Raw genomic sequence first — 12,695 nt, forward strand, 5'->3', positions numbered from 1 at the left:
GGGAGGCGGAGCTTGCAGTGAGCCGAGATCTGGCCACTGCGCTCCAGCCTGGGCGACAGAGCGAGACTCCGTCTCAAAAAAAAAATAAAATAAAATAAAAAATAAATATCCAAATTAAGATTTAAATCTACTTATTTCAAGGAACATTTACACTTATTGAAAGTGAAAAAGAAAAGAAAATTATAACTGAAGAATTCAAGCCCCTTTAAATGATCAGGTCCAAAGAGATACTGGAATGAAACAGCAGCCATGTCTCACTCCCACCTTGAGCTAAAGAATCACCCCAAAGCCACCTGCTATGTGGCTACACGGCCATAAAACATTAATGCCGGACATTATAACTCCTACCGTGTAGTTCAACAATACATATCCAATAAATAATTGATGTTATTTCTGTAAATCAGTGAGAATTTCTGACAAACAACTTTGGTAATCACTTTTCTGATTCCTCAGATTTTTTAAAAAAATAAAATACAAATCTTGAGCCTTTCCTTTGTTCTCCCAGAGCACTCCCCAAGGCAACTTGGAAGTGTGTCCAGGACAGCTGTCCTGAACCTTAGCCCAAATAAACACTCTAGATTAATTTTGCCTCAGCTTCTTCATTCAACAAAATAAAGTTCTTTAATTGTTGGCCAAATGCTGGCCACCTTATGAATAAGTGGTTATAAGATAGGCCTTTGGTGACAAAAGTTAAAAGAACCTTACGGAGTTCACATCTAGGAGGAAAGGGTGCTTAAACAGTGAGAACTATCAGTGATTAGGACACCTTCAAGGTATGTAGTTTTATGTAACTCAAGCAACAATGCTAAGGAATAGGTAACACTGTTCTCCTTTCAAAGTTGAGAAAACTAAGTTTAGAATGCTCGAATAACTCTCCCACCTTCCAAAAGCTGAGAGAAATAGCGGTGTCATTAGCTGAATTCAGGTCTGTCTGCCTCACAGGCCTCCTGTCCTTCACTTCCACTATTACTTTTCCAGACAGGGAAAATCTAGCCTACTTGGTGTCAATTGAGAGTCACAAAAAGGGTCCCTTCAGTTGATGTCAATTGAGGGTCTCAAAAAGGGTGACCCAAGTTGATGGTCTGAACCATTAACTTAAATAGCATTCCGAGAGGAAGAAAATTCCATCGTTCAAGGGAATTCGTCAGACTGTCTAGCTGCCTGTAATCAGAGAGCAGAGCTCAGGGGAATGAAATGCAGGGCAAGTGTGTCTTGACGAAAGAAGGAAACTGAAGTGTCCAGGGCTCTGCTCAGGGTTGGCAATCTTAGACGAAGTGCCTTGTGGAAGACCTTTGATGTGCCCTAAAAGGGGCTGAAGATGCTGGTGACAGATGGTGAAGGGGAACTCTAGTATGCTTTTGTAATATTGGAAAGATTTCCTCGGATCTCAAGTAAATTCATGTGCACTTCATATTGCATCAGGAGAAACTGTGAATGTGTTTAGTAAAGATGAGATTAGGTTCATCTCTGCCTGACTTGCAGAAAGGAATGGTATGCTTTATTTGTTAGAATAAAAAAGATTGCTTTACCATGTATTATATACAATAATATTGTTGGCTTTTGTGTGCAGTGGAACAGGGAGTTACTTCCATCTTTCACATAAAATGTAGCTTGGGCACTATCACAGCTTGATTATAATTATTTTATGGTGATGCACAAAATAGAAAAAAATTATGCCATTAAAGCAATTACTTTAATAATTATTAAATGGTGAATACCTATAAGAAGCATTAATATTTATTTTAATTGGGAAGAAGACCTAATTATAAGTTGCCTAAATTTAGTTTTCATGTTGTTTTTACACTGGAAATATTATATTTGAACATCCCTAACTTTGATCAAATTTACAAAAATTACAAATAGCCTCATCTCATGTTTCTAACATATCTCAACAGAGAATAAGGAGTGAACATCTCTGAAGGTGAAGTGAAAAGTCAGTCAGAATTCTGTACCTCCAATTATAGAAAACAGAAAAGCCCAAAGAATCGTGGTATCAGTATTAAAATTCAGGTAACATTTAGAGGAATAGGTAAAAGTATTCATTTTAAGATGATAAATTTGAGTCCTGTAAAGTTCAAGTAACTTTGCTATAGGAACATTTATTTTCAACAAGAATCTTATAAGGGAGCAGTGTAACTTATTCTTCAAGCAATTCAGCAAATTTCCATTGGTTAAAACCTGAGCTCTCTGCAATAAGTCAATCTGGTCCTCTGTCTTTCTTTAAATGCACAATAATGCTATCTGATCTCTTACGGATGTGCTTTAGGGTTGTGATTTATCTTGGGCATAGGAGAAATGACAGCACGACTAGCGTCAACTGAAAGCTCACTATCTCATAACTCTATTCATCTGAGCTCAAGTATAAGCCTCTCAGTAGACCATGAAAACTGCTCTCAGAAAAACCCTGAAGAGTTTGAAGGGAGAATTTAATAATCAGTCATTATATTAGCTACCAGGTTCTCTAGATGCAATATGTGATAGAATGGGTGGCCTTGTCTATCTTGTCCATTTCTTTATCCCTAGCACCGAGACCCTAGTAAAGAGAAAGTTTACATGTTTATGTACTTAATATTGGATGAATGAATAAATGTGACTGTACTGGGGGCATAAGGAATGAGCTGAATAACATCACGAAATCCTTGACGCGTAAGTGATCAAATTCTCGCCATTTTCCGTGAGGATTTGGTATCAGAAATTTCATCTGAACAATTGTCCACTTATCACTCCCTTTTCCTCAGGGCTTATCAAATAACAGTGGCAATAAGAAGTTAGAACAAGAAAGGGAAATATTACAAGAATATACAAATTTTGGCTCAGAAAATATGTTCATTGGAAGTGCTTACCTTACACTAAATAGAAAGTATATTGTGTAGGAACTAAAATAATAAGCAGATATAAAAGTTATTTACTGAGGACTTAGATAATCTTCCCAGCCATATCTTAAGAGTAATAGAACACTGACGAGGTATGGGAACATGAGATGGCAGGGCTAAGAATTGCCAAGAAAAGGAAGCAAATGGCACCCATACCCTGGTCTTATATTTTAAAATGATTTCTTTTGTACATACCCTCTCTCCAATTATAAATATATGTACAGTGAGGATACATCAGATATAAATGGTAACTTTGCTTTGACTCTTAGTTTGATCCTTTTGAAACTGAAACTGTCCTCTGCTACAAAGTCATCAGAATTTATTGAGAAGCTAACAGATACTTTTTGCAGTAACTTTAAGTAGTGACATGTACTGACAGCCACTCATTGAGACATTAAGTACCAGATATCTTTGGGTTGCCCCTGCAGATCTATTTTATATCCTGATATTTGCTTTGAGCTCCTTTGCCATCTGATGTCCGGTTATGTTCATTCAACAAGTAGCCCAGCTAGGTTATATGAGGAAGTTAGGAAAGTGGGGTCAGGGTATTTTAGAGTATTGATTCCCAGGGTAACTTTGTGGGGTCACTTCTGACTGGCTGTATCTTATAATTGAAAATCTATACTCCTTTTAATATTACCCTTTCTATCTTTCTTTCTTGGTTAAAGTAGCCATGCCTTCCCCTGGTCAGTTTGGACCTTTGGACTCTGTTGTTATTAGCGTAAGTGTATTCTACCACTGCTGATCATATGGGAACCCACCCTTTGTAAAATGTTTTCTCTTTGCAATAGTCCCTTTTTAAATCCTTCCTAAAATATGCTAATCTTCCTATGTCACCTTTTTTCTTCGGGTAACTTGACTGATAAGCACTGAATTCTTGTCTCTTTCAGAATCCTACTCTTTTTTTTATTACCACAATAGTAACTTCTAGTTGAATACATGCATCTGAATTTTCAAGGGCAAAGGCTATTTATAATATAGCGATTTTTTGAATCACAAAGTGGTATTGGAAACATTTACAGTACATAAAATAGGTCAGAGGTATTATATAGATGAGAGAAAAGCTAAGAACAGAATAATTACAGAGCATTTACTGAGCACATTCTATATTCCTTACATTTCCTAAGTACTTTGCCTGTTTAATTCGATTTAATCTTCAGAACTGTCTGAGGTAGATACTGTCATTATGTCAGTTTTACAACTTAGAAAATGAAGTTCCCAAGTGATTAAGGAACCTGTCCATGTCACCATCTAGTGAGTAATGGAGTCTAGATACAAATCCAAGTAGTCAGACAATTGTGTTCTTGATATCTACACGTTATCGCCCAAGCACTGACATAACGCCTGGAAGCATAAATGGTTCCTACATTTTCCAATAGGTAACTTAGGCACAATATGTTCATTATTTAGCCTTCTCTACCTTCATGATTTTTTGTCATTTAGTACTTCTACCCAGTCGTCGAAAATATAATCCTGATTCTTTATTTCCAATTATTTCCACTTTATCTTTACTACCACAGTGCTAGTTTAGGCCTTTGTCATTTCATTTGACCCACAGATTACTGTCTATGACAGGATCAGCAATTAACATGAGTTTGCTGAATGAATGCATGAAGGAGAATGCTAGAAAAGGCTCGTAAAACCAACCATGACCTCAAGAATCAAACTTTGTCTCGAGATGTACATGTGTCATCATTAAAAAGTGTTTCTTAGATGTCAATATGCATTTTGAGGCTGTGGAAGGTAGGGAAGTGAGCTGGGCATGGTGCCTCATGCCTGTAATCCCAGCACTTTGAAAGGCTGAGGTAGGTGGATCACGTGGTCAGGAGATAGAGACCATCCTGGCCAACATGGTGAAAGCCAGTCTCTATTAAAAATACAAAAATTAGCTGGGTGTGGTGGCGCACACCTGTAGTCCTAGTTGCCCAGGAGGCTGAGGCAGGAGAATCCCTTGAACTTGGGAGGCAGAGGTTGCAGTGAGCCAAGATCATGCCACTGCACTCCAGCCTGGGCAGCAGAGTGAGACTCCATCCCCACCGCCCCTTATCCCCCAGATAAAGGTAGGGAAGTGCATGAGTTAGTTCAGGACAAAGCAGTAGTCATTTATATGCTACATCTGTTTTCATGCAAACAAAATATTTTTAAATAAAACTCATCATTTAAGGATATATTAACATTTATTTTCAAGAAAAGGTGCTTCTTTAAAATACACGTATCAAAGCACAAAGTTGAGAAATGAATATATATTTAAAAATATGGCCAGAAATTTGGAAGCTAATTTATGGAAGGTGGCAATAGAAAATTCTCTCCTAAGATGTTGTGCTTTGTAGAATGTTCAGAGTTCATCAGAATCTGTAAATCAATGCATTTACTGAGCACAGGGATTATTTTCTTTAGTTTATAAATATAGGATATTGAAGCGACTGGGTTGTCTAGGGTGTATACCCTGGGGTTTGTTGTCACATGTCAGGAAAATTTAGGACATGGACACACAGGAGGAGTTTAGGAGCAGAGGTTTAATAAGCAGAGGAGAAAGAGAAACAGCTTTCTCTATAGAGACAAGGGTCTCTGAGTGGAAAGGCCCAACTGGTGGCAAATGCACTGAAATTTATGTGCCAGTTTGAGGAGGCAGTGTCTCATTTACATAGGGCACACAGATTGGGTCGATCAGGTTTGACGTTTACATAGTGAGTAGGGAAGCTTGGTCGCCCCTCCCTAATCTTATTATGCAAATTGACTTTCCAGTTGATCAGCGTCATCTTGTCTCCTCCTTCCAGTACATGTGGTTGACAAAGAGAAGGGAAGATAGAGTCGCCATCTTGAACATGTCTAGTCCTTACTTCCGGCTGGCGTTCATCTATGTAAGCTCCCAGCTTGCTTGTCTGTGTCTGCAGCTCGAGTTTACATACTGCTCTTTGTTAGAAAATGATTGGGGCTGCTTTTCATTAAAGAGAAAAGCCTTACAGAGGACTCCCATACATTTACTATCTGCCAAAGTGATTTCTTCTTAACTCTTATATCAGTATCACACTACTTTATCCTTTATACATACCAGACAAGCGTATTGGACTTCAGAAAACATAGATATCATTTTTAAAGGATAATTCGTAGGCACTTCTTTATACATGCCTTTCATAGGGTCCCCACAGCAATCACTACCTGGAATAGTTACTGAAGTTATTACCATTACAGTTTGAGTTCTATCTCTTGAAAATTATAAAAAGTATTTAAGTACAAAGTATAATAAAAAGTAAGCTAACAGTTTTCTATTTAAAAGGTCTAAAATATAAAGTAACTTTATTTTGATATTTTATTAGAGCATAAAAATAACAAATATAAAGTAGAGCTCATGTGCAAATCTCAAACTTAGAATTTGAAATTTTCGGGTTAAAAGTCTTAAATATGCATGTATTACTCAAAATTAATGACAAATATGCATATTGTTAAATCACATATAGTGTTATTATAATTTGCTAAGTCCAAAAATAATTTTACTGTTTTTATATGGATGTATTATTCATTTATTTATGCATTTCAAACAACGATAGTTTATCTGTGTTATAAAATGAATAAAAATAGACCTGGCACCAGTGTGCAAAGCAGGACTAATCTAAGGTCTATGTACAGGGACCCCTATTTCTGAAATGAATATTATACAATCTGCTTTGGTATCTCTGGGCATCCTAATTTTCCAAATCTGAAAATATCATATTTCTACTCTTGTCCTAATTTGGCAATAACCAGCTTTAAACTCATTCATATCATTTTGATTACCATGTGCTCCTCAGTTCAGTGATGATTAAAACTAACTATGCTATCTAGAGAATCTTATTAATTTGAGAATCAATTTTTCATACCATCTAAAAGCTAGAAGGCCACCTATTTTAGTTTAGCTACAACATGAGAAAATAATTCAAGAGTAAACTTTCAGTAGAAAATTGGTTCTAATATGAGAATATAGCATGGAGTGTGAGTAAAGAGAATAAGCTATGTTTTAAAGTGTAGCTATTATTGAATTAAAATAACTGATAATTTATATATTTTTGTGATTTATCTGAAATATTATATTTAAGAGATTAAATAAAGCCAGAAACCTGGGAATCATTTAAGCTTTCTCCATCTCTCCTTGATATAGTTTGGATCTCTGTCCCCACTCAAATCTCATGTCAAATTGTAATCCCCAGGGCTGGAGACGGGGCTTCTTGGGAGGTTATGGGATCATGGGTGCAAATCTCCTCCTTTGTACTGTCCTCGCAGTAGTGAATTTTCTAAAGAGGTTGTGGCGGGAGCAGGACATGGCAGGAGCATTTAAACAATTTTTAAACAACCAGTTGCAAAACTCCAGGATTGAAAGCTCCCTGAAACCTCCCCAGAAGCAGAAGTTGCTATGCTTCCTGTACAACTTGCAGAAGTGTGAGCCAATTAAATTTCTTTTCTTTGTAAATTACCCAGTCTTGGCTATTTCTGTATAGAAATATTAGAACAAACTAAAATGCTCCTATTCATCACTACATTCCAAAATCCAAACGGTCACATAATATTATTTTGTCTGCCGTTTAATGCATTAATTAATACCATCTAGGCAATACTGGGCTGGTTTTCTAACTGGTGCCCTGTCCAATAATCTGGCTTCTCCTCTAGTCACCCTTCCTTGTTCTGCCCCTGAACATAGTACTGCCCGCCTGAAGAATATCAGTAGTGCTCAGGGACTTGAATACAAAATCTGGGTTACAACATTAATCTTTTTTGATACACATGGAATCTCTTAGTGTATAGGTATAGAACATAAACCAAAGTCTTAACAATGACTTCATCTTTATGCATGAATTTTTCTTTGTTTCTTTGTTCTTATTGTTTATATGTGTAATAATTGTATACAACTTTATAACAAGGGAAAAAAAAGTCCAAGTTAAAGAAGTTTTAACTGTCAGAAAACTGACCCTATTTGGAAATAAATGTTTTCATTGATGATGACAGAAGATGATTTTGTTTGGCCAGTCTTACTTTTTCCAGTCTCAAACCTGGCATTACATCAATCCATTTTCACATCACCCCTAGAGTCTTAATTAAGGGCATATGTAATTGGGTTGGTTGCTTTAGCCCTAGAGACTTGTTACTGAGTTGTGTTTGAGATAGGAGTCACTTAATGTTATGTTTTATTTAGTTCTTTGAATCTGGAAGTAGGTTACAAGTTTATTTTATTTGCTATGCTTTTTCATTGCATATCCTCCCCAACCTATTTTTCCTTCTTGAATGAATGTGTAAACTTTATTTCTCTGATTTCTCATGAGTGGTTTCAGAGTTGGACATTTTAGTTTACTATTTTAAAAATGCTTTTAAAATCTTTAAAGTTAATCAATATGTCTATAATCTTCTAGAAAAATATACATGCTTTAGAATATTGTTCACCAAGTGTTTTGCTAATATACTGCCAATGAAATTGTGAAAAATTATGCATACTCAAAATATTAAGTCAGCATCTAAATATTTTCACATAAGTTAAATAGCTTCAAAATATGCACTTTGTGTCAACCTAAAATGACTGCAATCTTAGTTTAAATATATATAATAAAATCTGCAAACCATACTGTTTCAATGCTTACCATTATCTATTGTTTTAAAAAACTTTTAAGTCAATTTTTCAATGTTTCTTTTATTTGAACTTTCATGTAAATTTCATGTTCCTTATAGAATTTATCCTAAGAAAAGTATGTTTAAAAGTCTAATATTTATCTACATAAATATGCAAATTCAATTTTAAATTATTAATATTTGTCACAATTAATGCTCTAAACATGATTTTTTTCTTACAAACCAATTTATTGTTACAAGTATTATTAGAACACAGTTGATTAAAGAAATGTAAATATAGTACATATTGATATAAAATTATTAAAATAATATTTTATTAGAAATAAATTTTAATGAGAACATATGATCGCACTTTCAATATGCCATGTATCCAAGTATTATTATTACTTATTGCTAGAGTAAAATAAAAATCAGCATCAATTTTATTTATATGATTTGCTTTTATGGCTACAAATGTTATGTCCTAAATAAGTAGATGTCCTGGGAATGGAATTTTTATTTAATGGCAATAAAATTCATAATCTATATATCAGTTATTTTAATGTTCCACAAACTGATAACTCATTTTTTTTCCTTCAGTCTTGCAGAAAGAAAATAACTGTAAACCCCTGCCTACAAAAATCCCTAGTCTTCATTTCTCAATATTCACACCGTTTTTAACTTGTCATTTACTTGATACTGTTAGAGGTTCTGATACCCTTGGTCAGTGCTTTAGAATTAGTTTCATATGGCTTTAGGCAGATCAATTTTGAGAAGACTAAGACACTAGACAACAATAACAATGAAACACATTCTCAAATATTAGTCATAGTTATTATTTTTAAACTGAAAAATACTTGCTCAATTTCAGCCAGATGTTTGCCAGTTTCTTCATTCTCATTTCTCCTTGCTGCTTAGCACTTCTTCTTGGGCATATTTTTATTCTTCCTGAAACATATTCTTAAGTAGTAATTTTCTACAAGAGTCTATAAAGACAAAATCTCTACGCTTTTGTCTAAGACGATCTTTATTTTTCACTCTGATTAGAGTTTCAGGTTTGATACATTCCATTGTTTTAGACACAAAAGTCTTTTGTTTGTGATTATCATGACTTTTGTTAGCCTATTTTTTTTCTGTCAGGTTATTTTGGGATTTTCTCTATCTTTCATGTTTAGCAGTTTCAGCCTGATGTCTACTTTTAGTATGCTTGTATTATTTTCTACTTTGAACATGATTTACTATTTTAATCTGAATGCTTATATTTTTCCTTATTTCTGAAAAATTCTTACATGTTATTGATAAAATGTTACTTTTCTTCCATTTTCTCCTACACTCTTACTGGGAACTTTTTAAATGATACTCTCAGTTGTTTTGCATTGTCATTTTTATTAATATGTCTCTATATCTCTGTACTACATCCTCAGTGATTTCTCCAAGTATATTGTCCAGTATTCTAATTCTCACCTCAACAGTATTTAATCTGCCACATAGCTGTTCCACTGAGTTTTCTTCTATCACTGAATTTATTTTTCATATCTAAAAATTAAAATTGGTGGTTTTGAATTTCTCCTGCTACTTTCTATCTCATGGTGTATTTTTTTTTTATCATGCTTTTGTTTTTCTTGTCTGTGAAATAGATTTTAAAAGATACTTATTGTATAATGTTATTCAGATAATTTTAAAGTATTTTATTATTTGAGGTATATTTAATGCAAATTCCTTTGTTTTGCAAGTCAACCCAGTCTCTTTCATGGTGCTTCATTTTCTTTTTATCAATTTTTTGAACTTTATTTTAAGTTCAGGGGTACATATGCAGGTTTTTTACATAGTAAACTTGTGTCATGGAGTTTTGTTGTATGAACTATTTCATCATTAATAAATCCATCATTACTAGCTCATCTTCAAGGATTTGCCCCCCATCCCTTGACTTTGGAAGGCTAAAATTGGGGCTTATTCTATCTGAACTATAGGGCTTTTATGTTCCTGGTCTGGTTTCAGTGTTTATTTTTCAGGTTGAAGTTCTCATACTATAAAAATTCTGATATTTTACTCATTCTTTACTGAGACCAGTGAATTTTATTTCTCCGAGTGTATGTGCATGTTTATTTTAAAATTAAAATCATCAGACAGATAGTATAATCTCTCACCATTCTCTAGGCCAACAGAAAAAAAAAATTCTCCTAATCTCTCTCTCTCTTTTTTTTTTCATTCTTAGAGCAAAGTGCTTTGAGTCACAGACATTACTGACCGCAGCCAGTTCTGTTTTCTCTGGGTGTGCTAGATACCCAGCTCCTAGGCCTCAGCACCTATATCTTCATTTCATATTCCACCTGGCTGCAACTGTGGTATTTTATGCTTGAAATTTTGGCTTTGATATCTTTTTTCCTTGGAAATTAGGATTTTTTAAACTTTTTTTTCATATCAGGCAATATATATTTTAAATGTTATGTTTTATTCTTTTCATCTCTAGGGCAAAACTTCCAGTTGCTTAATAATGCATTTCACTTCAAATTTATCATTTTACATCAAATTGTTCATTTTCCTGAATATCCTATTCCTACTAAAGACCATACTGCACAGTCAGTCACCTTGTGTCTTTTTCTTACAATTTTATATTGTGTATGATTAATCACAAGGTTCTACAGATACTACATTTGTTAAGCCACTTTCGTGTTTCCATTTATTTCATTCCACTTCTATCCCTTCTATCCTCATTATCTCTCATTTCAGGGTTTTGATAAATTCATTCTTTATATTCTAGAATGATCTTTGTGTTAAATAGCTAAAAATGCAAAGACCAGATGAAGAGTAAAACTCATTGTAATCTAAATAGAACATTAATGGGAGTAATTCATAAATAACAATAAAATATATTTTTAAAATATGTATTAATTGATCTACTTTTTTGTTCTCCTGAACATAAAATATTTTTATTCAGAGAGGTATTTTTTAAAATAAAGTGCCATCCAAACATATAAAAATTGCAACTATTCATATAAAATAAAGCAAAAAAAAGCACATCTTTATTGTCTTAATATTTAAAAACCTTAAAAGCAGAATAATAATTCATGGAACAGTTAAAATAAAATTACAAGCAATCATCTCCAAATTGTAATTACAATGAATGAATGTGAACATTTTAAACTGATTCTTAATGTAGTAGTATTTTTGACAAGTAAAAGTTTTTGACAAGAGGTAAATTTAGAGTAAATTATACTATATGGTGGATATTCTTAATTTTAGTTTTATATTTAAAAACATAAATGTGACTTGGCATTGTGGCTCACATGTGTAATCTCAGTGCTTTGGGAGAACAGGGTGGGAGAATTTATTGAGGCCAAGAGTTCAAGGCCAGTCTGGGCAACATAGCAAGACACTATATTTCCCAAAAAAAAAAAGTAAAGGTTAGTCGTGTGTGATGGTGCACACATGTTGTCCTAGCTACTCAGGAGGCTGACGTGGGAGGACCACTGTAGGCCAGGAGTTAAGATTGAACAACTGCATTTCAGCCTGAGCAAAAGAATGAGACCCTGTCTCATAAAAAAGCAAGCAAACAAGCAAACATAAATGTGCTTTCACATTTTAACTCCGTTTAGAATATCCTTCCTCAATAAATACTTTACTTAGGCAAACCTCAAATCTTTAAACAAACCTAGATTCTATGAAATTCTAGCCTTCTCCATTTGATTCTATTATTAAACAGAATATGAACTTAATTCAAAATACAAGATTCATCAAAATATTCCAACTAGAATTCAAGGTTTTCCAAAATACCATTATAGAATTTTAATATTAAAATATACGCACAACTTGAGTTTTTATTGTCTAATTCTGTCTTGCATTTTTGACGTTGATTTCTGTATTCCATTTCTAAGCTTAGTTTCTAAGATTTGTAATTAAGATTTTTGAAATATGAACTTTTGGCAGCCCGTTTCTATATAATGATTAAAACTTTGTAATTGCTTCTGAACAAAATGTAAACCAAATTTAGAGGAATCATTTATTTTACAAAGTCATTGAAAATGTACAACACAAAAGTTGACTTATAAACCACTTTACAGTGCCTGAAACATTTCTAAAAACTGTTTAATGATTAGAGAAAAAGAAATAAAATATGAACCGCTGGAGCAAGTATAGTTTTATGTGTTCAGTACCAGCTTTGTACAAATATACAACTTTTGCAGCTACAGCTTCTAATAGACTTGCTAGAATTTCAGAGCTTTTGGATTAAAATATTAATTTTGTGTGCAT

General features: G+C 33.8%; 1 protein-coding gene across 2 annotated transcripts in view; it reads left to right on the top strand.

The window, feature by feature from the left end:
* Nucleotides 1–12,695, top strand: part of SGCZ (sarcoglycan, zeta) — a 1,174,808-nt gene that overhangs the window by 879,987 nt on the left and 282,126 nt on the right. The gene's annotated exons all lie outside the window — the stretch shown is intronic.

This window comes from Colobus angolensis, unplaced genomic scaffold (genome assembly GCF_000951035.1).
Source record: "Colobus angolensis palliatus isolate OR3802 unplaced genomic scaffold, Cang.pa_1.0 Scaffold14, whole genome shotgun sequence".
NCBI classification, from domain to species: Eukaryota; Metazoa; Chordata; class Mammalia; order Primates; family Cercopithecidae; genus Colobus; species Colobus angolensis.